We start from the raw sequence: 12180 nt of genomic DNA on the forward strand, positions 1-12180 counted from the left end.
GGGGGTTCTCCCAACACGCTTAACTGTGGGGCTCGACATTCTTTATGATCCCAAAATTTCTCCTTTCCATGACCAATGAGGGAGTTGTCTTGAGTGTTACACTATGACAGTCCATGCAGATAGTGGAGGCGGTTATGTTCTAAAAGTCTAATCAAAATTGACCGATGACAATCATAAGAAGGAACATGGGAAGCCTATTGGCATGCTCACCATGGCCTACCAAATGAGATCTTAACTTCAAGGATGATTTCACTGTGCCACTTCCAAAGTGCTTTGAGATAACTTATGGGACCATTTAGAATGTGTTAGCATACATATCCCATTATAACATGCATGTGTTGTTTTGATAATGTCAAGTATTTAAACATATAGGTTAAATGTTATTCCAAGATACTTATATGCTTAAATAATGTGACTTCCGCGGATGAATTATACACATTATACCACAACTTAAAGATCAAAAGGCCAACAAGAGCTCCATAGTTCCATTCTATGGAGAAAGTATTTGTAAACTCTGTATACAACAAGCAAAATGGCCAATAATGGCTGTATGGCTGGTCCACCGTTTCCACCATTCTAGAGAAAAAAAAAACATACAACATGCAAAAAAGTTAAAGCTCTATAGTCATATTGTGGAAGGACCAGATCTCCCCATGAGAAATATCAAAGTCTTGACAAAATGTTCAATAGTAGCAAATTAGCGACAGTGATATATATGGAGCCAAAAGAAAATGACATTCTTTCATCAACACAAGAGCGCGAGCGCACACACACACAAAAAAATAAAAAAAAAATTCCTTATTTGCTCAAAAAGTTATAAAACCAAAATAGACTAAAAAAAGGGTTTTGTAGGAACATTATTAACCGAAAAACCGGATAAACCAAACCGAAACAAATATGATGAAGACAAATTAAGGTTAACCATGTGTGTATGGGAAGACACTTGCCATTAGGGTGAGCTGAAAACCGGAAAACCGAACTGAAGAAACACCAGTCGAACCCTGACAGATTACGAGTAACCTGAGGGTTAGATAGACGTTTCCCACGAGGGGTTAATTCCGGCAAGATTGTTCTTCCGATAACCTGCAAAACAGACACCGTGAGCTCGTCACTAAGAAAGGGGGGGGGTTCCTCCTTGTGACCACCCTCCGGCGTGAGAATCAGTCTATATTACTCTTTGAATATAAAGTATATTATTAATACTAGAGCAGTTATCAGGTAAATTATACGAGATATTAGATGATGAAATGATATTACCATTTGATGTCTTTTATAGCCGAAGGTGGGTTTCCAAGGAGGTTTAGCCGGCCTATTACTCTGCCAACTGTGGCCTACGCACGTGCTCTGCTGGTAATTGGTGGATAGGTAGCGGCTGACAGTGACCAGGCGTGCTGTTCACTTTTCCTTTTCCACCAACTACAGGCTAGGCACGTGATATGGCAGGAGTTGGTGAGCAGGCGGCGGCTATTGGTCACAGTGCTGTGGCGTGTTGTCTGCCATGCTGCTGTCAGTGAGCTGTCGTATCGTTGGTCAGATCTTTTGTCCATACCTCGTAGGTATCACACAAAAGATCCTCCATTATTATACGGACTGGCTCATTTAGGCGGGAGTTTTCCCCCTCCCGCCTTTATGCGGGAATGCTCCCGGCTTTGCTCATTTCTTCTTCAGGTGACTACTGAATTATTACGAGTTGGAGCCTTTATGCGTGTAGCCATGCTGCGCGGGTGGCCAGTCCCTAATGGCGGGTATCCGCACCTGCGGGAACAGGGGATACTTGGAAACCATAGGGAGGCATTTCCTGCGGGACCAGCTTGCGTACCGCATGTGAGGTCGTCACAACTCAGAGCGTGGTGGGTCCTGCAGGTTTGGTAGGTCGCGGCGCAGACGTCCCTATGGTGAAGTCTGCGGGTTCAACTGCGCAGACGTCCGTTTAAGGAGTCTTGCGTGTTCAACTGCGCAGACGTCTCCTTTTTAAGGGAGTCTTGCGGGTCCTAACCGCCTCTGCTGGGACCTACCTCTTCACGAACTGAAACAAAATTAACCGAAAAACCAAATTAAACCAAAGCATTATGACATTTAATTTTTTGATTTTTTAAAACCGAATCTTTGGCTTCGGTTCGGTTTTCCATTATTTACCGAAAAAACGCAAACCGGTTGATGGTAATGAAGATGATGAGATGGTGAAGACTGAGACTAAACTTTGAAGATAAACACAATGATGAATAAAGTTTGGGACTAAACTTTTAGTGTTTTTTTTATTAAGAAGGTTGTTGAATTTAAACTCTACTACTCTATCAACTTTGTATTTGTATGGTTTCACGTAACACATGACTATTTTTGTTTTTTGAATTCAATATATATATATGTATATATATATATATACTAGTAGATACCCGCGCGATGCGGCGGGAATCGGGATCCGAAAACAACTTGTAATTTAAATTTTTGATTATGTATAAAACATAAAATGCATATTTTGTAAGACCAAGTTAGCGTAGGCAAAAGTGAAATCATATACACAAGCGAACAACCGTTGATAAAGATATAACACATAGGATCATCTAAGAGACTAAATAAACAATAGTTATGTTCAATAAAGGAACCATTTTACATAAAAAAAATATAGTATATTATTTACACGGTTTGTTATGCAATTTATTTCAAGACATGGATAAATATAAATAAATAGAAACTGCAACTCGCTTAAGTTAATTCAGCAAATAGACCAAAGTGTAATTCAACTTGAAATCTTGTTTTTGTAATAAAACTAAAAATAACCACTTATATCTATACTATATTAAAATACATATAGGAAGGGCAAAAAAGTCATTTCAGCAAAAACTCTTAAAATTAAGAGGTACAAACTATATATATATATATATATATATAAAATTTAGCCACTTATATGTGTTTTTTTTTATTTATAAAGTTCAGAATTGTATTGAAAAATAGACTCTAAACGTATCTGTTTTTAAGTCCATTATCTGTTTGTGAGTCCATTGTTTGTCTGGTCAGCTACTTGAATATTTTTCCGTATGACATTTGAATATTTTTTTTCTTTTTTTTAGGTGTATTTCTAAGTGTTTATTCTGCACCTTGTGAGTTAAAACTTAAAATACTTTATATGTATGCGTTAAAATTTTGCACCATTTTGGGTTAAGAATCTACATTATACAGGTTAAAATTCTGCACTATTAAGGGTCAAGTTTCTGCACTTTCATAGGTTTAAATTCTGATTGGGTCAAACTTCTTCACTGTTATAGGTATGGGATTATCAAACTAAAGCTTGTGTCATGACTCTAGAATGTCATACACATAATGCTTCTGTTGTTGCTTTCAGTGGCGGACCCAGGATTTTTTGCCAATGGGGTCCCATATTTTCGGTGTTCAAATTTTTCGGGTCGGTCGTTGTTCAGGTCGGGTCGAGGCGAAGAACATAATAAAAAACAATATCATAATAAAACTTTCTTTTCAATCATCACTACCTGAACGGGTCAAAATGGGTCGGGTTGACACATAAACACTTTGTTTTCCCTTTCTTAAACATTTTTGAGATAGAACCTAGATCCACCCTTTCATAAGCATGTGTTGAAAACCATTAACTTAAACCAGTGAAAAATAAAACTGATATTTTAAAGTGTTTGAATGTTTCTAAAGAAAACCATGCATAAAGTTGAAAACAATGATATGTATTTTAGAGGTGTTTGAATGTTTCCAAAGTTATCATTGCAACATTAGCAATCAAATGATTGATTAACACTAAAAATTAACACAAAAAACCAAAAACTGAGCCTTGTAAGACTTGAACCCATGACCTTTCAAAGATAAAACAAGGGACTTTCCACCAGACCACATCAACATTAATAGTATGGGTTCCAAGTATTAAATCTTATGGGGTCCTTAAAAAATTTAATATACTGCTTCTAATAAATTTTTAAAAAACATTGGTGTCCCGGGACCCCGATCCACACTATGTGGGTCCGCCCCTGGTTGCTTTCCACCTCGACTCCCGAACTTCCGATTTGTCTTGGTTAGTTTTCCATACATTCTAAAAATAATAATTATGAACTATGTAAACCTTAAAGCATCCTTTTATTCACAAAGTATGCTACATTCGAAGGAAACATGTCAAACGGGTCATGTTTGAGTGTTGGACGGGTTACGGCTCATACACTTTGGTGAGTTTGCTCATTTAATGTAACTATTAAAATCAAACCTGGCAGGAAGACCGTGTCACAACGGACGGGGTTACAACTCATACCGGGTTTAGGTCAAAATGAGTCTTTTTTAAAATAGTGGTCGTTTTTGGTTCAAATTGGAAAGGGTTTGGTAATCAAAAATCAAAATACCTACAGGTCAAGGCTGGTTGTTTAAGAATGATACAAAAGCAATTTTTTTAAGTATTTTCACTTAAGGGCTTGTCACTAAACTAATAGTAGTGCACTAGATAAAGAGAAACATAAAAAACTATACTTTGCAATAAGACCGGGTTGGGTAGAATTGGCTAATGAGTAACACTTGGGTTCGGGTTAAATGACACTTTCAAAATTGGTTGGTTTGGTTTGGGTCGTAACACACTCTAACCAAAATGTGTGCGAGTCAAGTCGCGCTCTCTTTTTTTTAGCCCTTCAGTATTCATTATTTAAGTTTTACTTCTAAGCATGGATATTTTGTTAATCATCAAAATTATGTTTTAAAAGGCAATGATAGACATATTACATATTTTCTTAACCATTCTGGCAGTATAACTCTGGCCCGTATTTCATAAGTATACCCATCATTCAATTAGTATCAGTTTTTGAGTACTTTGATAAATCACAATCGAAGTTTTATATAATTTACTATAAAACGATTACAATAAAGTGGCAGGCAAACGGACAACAAGCTGCGCCGCAACCCCCTTTTGAACAGCAAGGCCAATCCTGCTAAAAACGAAGCTTTGGGACCTAGAAGCTGAAGAGGTTCCGTGTACGACGCGCTGAACCCTACTCAAAAATTTCACAGCCTCTGGAGCCAGAAAACCAAATGTATCAAAGGCAAATGGTAGAAAGACATGTTGATTATCTAAACAAGCTTTCTCGTGTTTAACAACTTTGCCCGATTCAGGCTTCAACGCAGCCTGACCCACAACAAACCCACGGTCCCTGAGCCCAACAAGAGGAGACACTCCTGTAAGATCCACACAGGCGTGTTTCCCCCCTGCCCACCCGAACACAAGAATATCAGCTGGTCGTAAAGTAGACCTCCCTTCAATAGGATCCGTGAGAAAGTTAACAGGGGCCTCCTTTTTAGCAGAAATCCCTGCTCGTTTAAGAACATCACACAGAACATCCCTAACCAGATCATGTCTGTATTTAAAGCCAGACAATTCTTTGCAATGCACCGCATGGTCACCAAAAGAATCCAAGTACTCAAAAGAATCCAAAAGAACCCAAGTATCAGTTTAGAAGGCTCATATGCAGTAGATCACAAGTGACAATATACCCGCTTTTAACATGTTAACTATTATTATTATTATTATTATTATTATTCTTTATATATATAGATAGATACACACACACATACACACACAAATGCCTTAAACAAATGTACATTCTTTAGTGATGAGCAAATTCGATATTGGTACCGGTACCAAGAATTTACGATTTTCGGGATCGGGATTTTCGTACCGATGCCACCTCTAACCTTCTTTATGTTTTCTTTTATTCTTTTACTTCTTTTATATACATGTCAATGTGTTTGTAGAAACATATGTTTTGAATATTATTTAAAATGTTGTATTTTTACACTTTGTAGGCAAATGTCATGTTGAATTATTGCGCGTGCCTTTGGACCCATGTATACAGGAGTTACTAATCTTTCTTTTTCCATTTTGCTGATGTTTTCTTCTAATAAAAAAACTATAGTAATTTGTGTGAATGTCTCATAATTTTGTTATATGTTTTGTTTCTTGTAGTTGCTATGTGGCTGCAACTATGTATGTCATCTTCTCAACTCATTCATTTTGCTCACGGTCTGTATACTATTGTTTTTAATGAACTTTATATTTGTTCAATTTCTTTTATTATAACCTGATTTCTTTTACGTGTTCTTCTAATTAATAAAATGTGTTTGTCATATGGTAATAGATTTGAGGCGTGGCATGGCCTGCAATTCTTGTTGATTGTTTGCTCAAAGTGCAAGGTAAACACAACATGTCTTTTGCGTAACTGATGATTTTGTTTCAGTAGAACCTTTATATTTCCCTATAAAATGCAGATTTTATGTGCAGTTCGGTTTTGGTCTTGCGTGTGATAAAATCGAACCAAACCAAACTGAATATATATGTATGTGTGTGTGTATAAAGAATATAAAATGTTCCATTAATATGAGACCGACATCCACTTGTTTCTTAAACACTTTAGCAAAATCCTCTAACCTTAGTATTCGTAAAGAACATATGAGTTTGAACAACACATAAATAAGATAGAAGAGTGATGTTATGTATAACCATGAAGATAATAGTAAAGTACAAACCAATGTGTGGCTTATGTAGATATTTGAAATGTATTGTATTTGGTTTGCACCAGAGGTGAACCACCATATGTTGTCTGCACTGTCAGCAAGGAAACATGGAATGATGAATGAACAAAGGAGCTTCATTGATCTCTGCAGGTATGTAACAAAGCATGTAATAAAGGTTAAGTTATTTAAAAAGTTCAGTTGACAATACAATAGTTTGATAAATGTGTAACTTAAATATTTCAGCCCAATTGTATAATAAAAAATTTGTTATTAGTTCAACAAAATGATTCTGGTATGGCAAAATAGAATACCTGACCAATGTTGTATTGTCAAATGAACTTTTAAAAATAACTTAACCTTTATTATTTATTTTTTTTCAAAGTTGAGTTTCTGATGGTTAAATTTGACTTTTATGGTCAAGAGTGACCAAAAAGTCAAAGGTGTGTATTTGTTATTATATACATGAAGATAGTTAGTATTAAGCTAGAATTTTTGATGAAATGTAGCTATTGGGCCTAATATAATGTTGATAAAAGTTTGTTTTTGGTGTTTGATTTCATTTGAAGGAGATCATATGTTTTTTGAGAGTGCAACTTAAGGGCAAGATAATGGTTTGGTTATTTTTAGTTTTATTACAAAAACAAGATTTCAAGTTGAATTACACTTTGGTCTATTTGCTGAATTAACTTAAGCGAGTTGCAGTTTCTATTTATTTATATTTATCCATGTCTTGAAATAAATTGCATAACAAACCGTGTAAATAATATACTATATTTTTTTATGTAAAATGGTTCCTTTATTGAACATAACTATTGTTTATTTAGTCTCTTAGATGATCCTATATGTTATATCTTTATCAACGGTTGTTCGCTTGTGCATATGATTTCACTTTTGCCTACGCTAACTTGGTCTTACAAAATATGCATTTTATGTTTTATACATAATCAAAAATTTAAATTACAAGTTGTTTTCGGATCCCGATTCCCGCCGCATCGCGCGGGTATCTACTAGTATATATATATATATATGGTACTCTAATACGCTCTTACAAGCTTAAATTCATCATTTTTAATTTTAAAATTTTAAATTTTTTGCAATGTCTGCACATAATTGAAAAAAAACCCCGACTATAACCGAATTAAAACCGAAAAACCGAGCAACTGAAAAACAAAAACTGGACGGTTTGTATATTCAAATAACAAATGATTTTAGTTCACCTAATAACCGAACTAAATCGTGCACAGCCCTACTTGCCATATTTAACATTGTTTACTCTCTTGTTTGACCAAGATAAAGACACATCCAATATCGATGAAATCTTGATGATTAATCTTTAAACGTGTTACAAAATTCAACTCTCACATTGCAACGCATTAAATATTGTTGGATTAAAATAAATTGGATGTGGCTCAATGGTAGAGCACTCACTTTACAAGTGAGAGGTAGGGGGTTCAAACCTCACTATCACCAATTTATATGTGAGATATGAGGGATGACCCTGGCTTGCCAGGGTTCGATTCATGATCTCACCCGGTTTTACCGGCTCCTCGCTGTCGTGCCATTTGGCGGGCGTGGGGGTCGGGTTTTATCAGGTGAATCCCTCAATAGGTGGACCGCTAGGGCTCCGTCCGTCCGGACTAGTGGCCGGCTCGGGCTACCTTTAGCCAATGGGTGTCGCGTACGGAGTACCCGGCGTTACTTAGTTGGTCGTTCAAAAAAAATTGTTGGATTAAAACTTAATGGTTGATGTTTCAGAATTACCTTGTTGAGAAGGAATGATCTATATCAACTATGTAGATACTTTATACAAAAATCAGCATCATGCCCTAGACAGAGGCGGATCTATAGTACAAGTAGGTGGTTTCGCGAAACCATCCGAGTTTTGAAATAATAATGTAATTATATATAATATTAGAGGGACAACCTAATAAATTGGAAAGGAACCACTATTATTTCGAAATAATAGTGTAAAACACAGGAGTGCAAATCATATATTTCTCAATAATGAGAGAATGGGTTGTCAAAGGAAATTAAAAAAGTCAACTTGAAGTACACAATGTGTGTACCATATTAACTTGAAATACACAACTTGAGTTATTTCTTTACATTAAGAGAATGTTCTAATTTATTTTCAAAACTTGTTTTATATAATTTATCAGTGTTTTCATAACCGGACCGGACATCAAACCGGACGGCCTACCGGTTCACTGGTTTAACCGGTCGAACCGGTCAGACCGGCCAAACAAATTTGGTCAAAAAATGACGGGTCAAGCTTAAAAAATGATTTTTTTAAAAAAATATTTTTTTTTCATACAAAACTGATTCAACCGGTCCGGTTTTCTGGTCCGACCGGCCGAACCGGTTCGAACCGGCCAGTTCTCTGACTACCGAGCGAACTGTGTGAACCGGACCGGTCGGTGGACCGAATCCCGGTTGAACCGGTTCGACCGTTTCGGTCCGGTCTCAACAACATTGTAATTTACGTCACATAAATAATAGAAAACTGTGAAGAATCATTTTTTACACAATGTTGTTTAAACATGTCAACTCAGAATCCGAATTTTTTAATACATAAGCATGAATCATTTCAAGTTTTATATCTAAATGTCTTCTTTATGTATTTAAAACTCAAACTCAACTCACTTTGAGTTCTTTGGATAAAACAAAATTTATAGAGATAAATATTTTTCAAATTTAAAGCTCAAACTCGTCTTTTATTTTTATACTAATTTTAATTATTTTATTTATATACACCCATCATTATTTATAATATAATATCTTATATATAACATAATACATGATTTTTTATCATTATATGTATAATTATTGTCTATTGATGTGTAGTGGAGAGGCTACGAAAATAGTGTGATTTGTGTCATGTGGAGTTCGGTCAGCAAATACGGGGTTTTTGTATTAGGGGTGTAATGGTGTTATACGACGTGTATGTATATATATATATATATATATATATATATATATATATATATATATATATATATATATAGGGGGTGGTTATTTTGAGAACCATGGTGAGTTTTAAGAACTCCATTTTTGACCACACATTTAATTAAATGAGTTTGAATATGTGGCTGAGATTAAATTTGATTAAAAAATGAATCAGGAGAGAGAATAAGTATTTTTGATGATTACACAAGTTTAAACGTTAGTTACACATGTGTAAAAAGTCGATTCGGTGTGTAAAAAATTACGATAATTTTTTGTACATTACTTACACTTACGTATTACACATGTGTAAAAAAAATCAAAAAAAATAATTTGTTACGTTGAGTTCTTTCGAGTTCTTAAAGCTCAAAGTGATTCTAAAAAGAAATCAATCATATATATATATATGTGTGTGTGTGTGTGTGTTATGGAATAGGTTCAAGATGGAACTCAAAAAAATGGGGAACTGAGAAACTCTTTATTTTACATGTAAAACATATTTTTAAAAAAATCATTTTTCATGTTAAAAAACACATTTTTACATAATCTTATAGAGCTTTTTACATATAAACACATGTAGAAGTCTTTTTCAATTTTTTTTTATTTTCAGTTTAAAAAACGTAAAAAAGATTTTTTTTTTACAAAATTCTTTTTTTTATTGGAATATCTTCTACATGTATTTATAAGCAAAAAGTATTCTAAAGTTTATGCTAAAACTAATTTTTTACATGTGAAATTGAGATTTATATTATTTTTTTACATGTAAAATAAAGGGATCCCTATTTCCCATTTTTTTGAGTTCCCTCTTGAACCTGCCCTTATATATTATAATATTCTTATTTTATTTCAAACCGGTGACAAATAACACTCCCCCCCCCATCGCCCCTATTATCGCCGGGGGGGGGGGGGGGGTCCTAAAAAGTTGTAGCCCATTACGCATAGTCTTTTTAAATAACATCTATCTATAATGATATATATAAACGAAAACCCAAAAATCCTAGGTGTCGCGATGTGGTCACTTCCCCCTTTTTTGGAGTCACCAGATTTGCTTGATTTTTTAATGAATGCTTCTCATGCATTTGACCCAAATTCACGGGTATGAGTCTTACCAAACCCAAATATTTCTTAAACGGGTTATAATATCTCATTAAATTAAAAACTAATCTCACCCAATATTTGATTTAAAAATTTTATAAAGTAGAGATATACCCAAAATTAATATTTGATATATTTAATAAAAGTTATATATTATTTATAATTAAAAAACCATTGACGTGTATATAGATCCTTGAATATGATATATAACAATGCTATGCAATTATCATATTTCCCCCATAGGTATACACACTATGTATAGTTAGTTGTATTATGTGGTTCGTGTAAATTTTAGTATACTATTGATTCTAGAATAAGCGTGATCCATTTAGAGGTTAATGAAGGGCTCGTGAGAAACCTGAAATTTGTTTGTTTACCACTGGATTAAGGAAAAACATAATACCTTTTTAGGTGTATTTTACATATAAATACACTCACATGCTAATATTCATATGTTATATAGTTTTATATTAGAATCTCATGTATCACACGAGTTTAATAAAAAAAATAAATGGGTCTTGGATCTTGTCAAACCCATATAGCTTTTAAACCGGGTTATAACATCTCATTTATTTATAAAAACAATTTGTCATCAAACCATAAGTATATTATTAACTTTCATACAATAAAAAAAATAAAAATTCAAAAAATATTATAAACAAATAAGATAAAACAACCCCCGTAATACGGGGGATAAAAACTAGTTATATTATATTTATATAAATACTATGTCTATTTAGGCTGGTGAATCTAATCAAATCCATTTAAACTTGAGCTCCCTTATTAAATGAGCTTTAATTTATGCTCAAACTCATGTAAAGCCGGCTCGATTCGAGTTTTTAAGAAGCACATCTCAAATAATAAACTAGAAACGCCTTACTTCACATTAGAGAGTATTGCGATTCATTGTGTTGCTCCACTGGCCACAGACAAATAGCATACTTGATTGGCTAACAGTCTACCATGTTGGAAAACATATGAACTTGACTTAGAGCATCCACAACGCAAAACAAAGTGGATGATTTAGTTATCCACTTCTCTCTCATCTCTCTACTTTTCTCTTTCATCTCTCTAACTTTTCACCAACTTCCCACTCACATAATTCATCCACACTTATTCTCTTTTGTGAACATGAAACACCCCCTCTCATCTATTTCTCTCTCATTTCTCATCCATGTCATTTGCCACCTAAACTAAATGAGAAAGTAAATACATAATTGGAGATGCTCTTAAGTGAATGGCTAGTCTAGTCTGGGACTGGGACGGGCTAGAAGAATAAGTGGTAAGATGCCCAATTGCCCATATGGACATATTAGCATCTCAATTCTCAACGCGGAGATCTGTCCGTCCGTCAACGATTAGAAACATAAACGCTCACGAACGTTGAATGATGACGTCAACCTCTTCTCATCATTCTCTTCACATTATTGGAAACAAATAAATAGTTATTATTATTTATGTATTTATTGGTGTGTAAATGTTTTGACTTTTGACCAAATAAGAAAGCATGGCCCACAGGGCCATGTGAACGCACGAGCTAGTCGTCTCTCTCTATGACTCTTATCGTACCAAAAGTCAACCGACTCTAAATTAAATTAAATAATATTAATTTCATCCAGGTACTCATTCATTCATTGA

The sequence above is a fragment of the Bidens hawaiensis genome, unplaced genomic scaffold (assembly GCF_021521415.1).
Source record: "Bidens hawaiensis isolate Kalapana, Puna unplaced genomic scaffold, B.hawaiensis_p1.1 tig00015556_1, whole genome shotgun sequence".
Lineage (NCBI taxonomy): Eukaryota > Viridiplantae > Streptophyta > Magnoliopsida > Asterales > Asteraceae > Bidens > Bidens hawaiensis.